This window comes from Chinchilla lanigera, unplaced genomic scaffold (genome assembly GCF_000276665.1).
Source record: "Chinchilla lanigera isolate Chin_1 unplaced genomic scaffold, ChiLan1.0 scaffold00082, whole genome shotgun sequence".
NCBI lineage: Eukaryota > Metazoa > Chordata > Mammalia > Rodentia > Chinchillidae > Chinchilla > Chinchilla lanigera.
The window spans coordinates 7,605,051-7,608,563 of record NW_004955483.1 but is presented as its reverse complement, the minus strand read 5'-3'; positions in this window follow the sequence as shown (position 1 = coordinate 7,608,563).

Genomic DNA, 3,513 nt, shown 5'->3' with positions numbered 1-3,513 from the left:
AAGAGGATCACTCATCTCCCCAGGCTTCCTGCCCCAGTTTTCTGCAAATATTATTCATGTTAGTGCAAAAAGTTACCCATTTTAACACTGCATCTTAGGACATATTGCCTAAGATTTTTGAACCATCTTCTTCATACTAATTTTTTTAAGGTGGAATAAAGCACCAATGTGATAGATACCTTTCCTCAGAATTATTCAAATATCCAGGTAAAAGCACCTGAGAGTTTTCTGTTGGTGATGTGAGCCTAAATTACTGGTAGGTGGCGAATATACTATGCTATGTTGGGCAATACTTTTAGGAGTTTGAAGATTTTACTAGGAAAGTACGTGTTGTGTACTGTCTCAAGACTACAAAAAAGAAGCTTTGTTTAAGTTGAGGAGAGAAAAATGAGTCACTAAGATTTTCCAGTGGTGCAGAAATACATATGTTATGTATAATACATTGTAGAAAATGGAATACCATTGCTTTCTATCTTATTTCATCCCATTTCAGAGAGTGTGACAGTGGTAAGTAGTTTCCATGTTGCGATCAGTGGGATTATTGTTTTACAAGATGAAGGGTGATTGTATTTCTATATATATAGATGAGAACAAATGCCACCTGCTGGCAGGCATCCACAAACCCTGTGTCCTTCCTTTACTTGATGTTTCACTTCTGCACAAGAAAAGCAAACTTAATAAGAAAAATGTTCAATAGACTGAGTTGTGGAGAAAAAAGACAAGACATGGCTTCTACCTTCCTGACTGCTCAACTCTAGCAGACTGAAAAACAAGATGAGCAAAAAGTTAACAAACTCTTCCACAGGCTGGAAGAGAGCTCAAATGATAAAGAGATTCAAACAGAAATATTCAAATCTAATTGGGGATTGAGTAAGCAAAGCCTTCATGATGAAAATGATTGACTTTGATCTTCAAGAAAGGCATGGGTCTTGCTCATCAGCAAAGGGGAGACAGATTCAGGTTGGAGAGCAGGGGATGAGGCATATTACTTAGCAGCTGAACAAAGGGCTGGGGTGCTGGGTCCTGCTAGGCAAGAATGAAGGATTCTCCTAGAAAGGTGGATTGGGATAAAACCATAGGGATTTTTTTTTTTCTGGTACAGGGAATCAAACTCATGACCTTGCGCTTGCCAGGCAGGCGCTGTGCTGCTGAGCTAAATCCTCAGCCCCAAACCATAGGGATTTTGAAGACTGAGTTGAGGCATTTTTATTGCACTCAACTAGAGGAAGAGACACTGAAAGTTTGCAAGCAGGTGGGTGCTGTCTGTGATAGAATGGTTGAAAGGGACAGGAATGCTTTGGAGGCTGGGAGGTCATTAGAAGATTAAAGCAACCACCCAGGCAAGTTGCAGTGAAGCTACGGAGATGTCAGTTGGAATGATGAGAAGGAGACTGTGAGAAGAATTTTCAGGCTCAGCTGGTTGGGTATTGAGTAAGGGGAAAGGAAGAGGAAGAGATTCATGGTGGTGCCTTTAACATAAAAATTCAAAGGAGTGACTAGTGATTGTGGGAAGGTAAGTTCAGTTTTACACTTAGGAGTTTTGAAGTGTTTCTGGAACATCCTGTAAAAGTTGTATAGGAGTCAACTAGAGATTCAGGTTAGAGCTACCTTGAGAATGTGAGTGTAGGGGACTCTTGGAAGGTCAAACACATAATGATAATGATGGGAGCCATGGGAGTGGATAGCACTGCTCAAGGAAAAATGTGGAGTAAAAAAATGCAAAATGCGATGACTTTGGAGGGAGATTTCTCAGGACAAGAAGAAATGGGAGGGTTAAAGGAGTAGTAAGAGACACAGGACTCCAGAAGATGATAGAAATTCAGCAAGGCATAAGAAGTTTGAGAAGGATCAGATAGTCAGGCAAAGCAGAATGAGTGTTGAAGAACAGGACAGCAGGGACGATGACTGAATTAAATTGGGCTCTGAGAAGGTCATGCTCACTTCAGCACAGGGACAGAGACAGAAAAGCTACGGTCACTGCCTTACTTATGGCTGAATTTGGGACTTTGTGATATTCCTTCACTTGAAGCTATACCGCAAATTTTAAAATTTCATCTTTTGCCAGCCTAGTGATATGTGGTCCAATCCTCTCTCTTATAGTGCTGGCCTGTGGCTGTGAGCACAGGTCCCACTCAGCCCTTCAACTGTGGGGAGGAATGGCCGTCCCTCTGCAGTGGGCTGTGCTGCTAAGCTGTGGTTTCTGGAAGGTCAAGCATATTTAATGCATTTTCAACTTATAATATTTTCAATTTATGATGGATTTGTGTGGGAAGTAACCCCATCATAAATGGTGCAGCAGCTGCCCAAGCTGCTTAGCAGCAGACTACAAGGAGGAGGCAGAGAGGGCTGTGGGGGAGAAGGTGCTGCTTTTTCACAGGAAAGGATCTTTTCAAAAGATTGGGTAGAGTTCTTTGTGCCTTTCCTGATTGATCTTCCAGCCCATTTTCACTGAAACCTGTTCCTCTGAGCATGCACTTCATCTCTCAGTTGATGGCCCATCCTTCACTAGGATTCCCCAGGGTAGGGAGGTCATTCTTTGGTGGGAAAACTCATATTCTGATTATAAGCATCTCATCTGTATCCAAGAGCTTCATCTTTACATTAACATAGTGCCTTCTTGCCATGATTTTGTGGAACAAGAAATGGCTGTTTCCATTGGCAAAGTTGGGGTTATGATTCTAGACTATGAAAATTTAGGTAACTATGGATCATAGACAGGTAGGTGTGCCTTTCTGTACCACAGAGAGATAATGATCCAGTTAGCTAAGGACAGACTTCAAACCTCCTGTCCTCTTCCTGGAGTCTTTTTCATGAGTTCTTTTGTGTTTAGTGGAGCTCCCTGCCTCAATCTTTGCATTTCTTAGGTCCATTTTCCTTCAAGAATCATGCAAGGAGATAGTACAAAGATTGAGTAATATTTTAGTGGGGAGAATAGATGGGGAAAAAAAGGAAGACAATAAGAAAATGAAAGAATGTATAGTTGTTCTTTCCAGAAAAGAACAACTATACATTCCAACTTCACGATGGACTCTGTTTTCTGTTTTCACCAGGAACAGAACAGAAGCCCACTTCCCCTTCTGCCTTTCATTTTACTCCCCCATTGATTATGTTGTCTTGCTTTGGTGAAAGAGGTGCCAATAAGCGTATGATTAATTTCTGGCACCAAGATTCCAAAGATGAGCAGCTATTCTTTTGGTGGATAATATTTTTACTTTAACCTTTTGGAATATTTTACTTTTCATTCCTATTCTGTGCCACGTGATTTATGCAGTTGCTGCCTTATTTAAAGGCACTTGCAAACAAGGTCCTCTTCGGCATAGCATAAAGTATCTGAAGTTCCAGATGTTCCCTTCGACCGTATGAGGAAAATGCTGGCTCAGCAGAAATGTTGTGTCTGTCACTACTTTGTGGAGACATCCAAAGGAAACGGAGACCAGAGAGGGAATGAAGCAGTCATTTCAGATATAAGTAATCTCAAGAACAAAGTTTTACTCTTTTTTTTTTTTTTTTTTT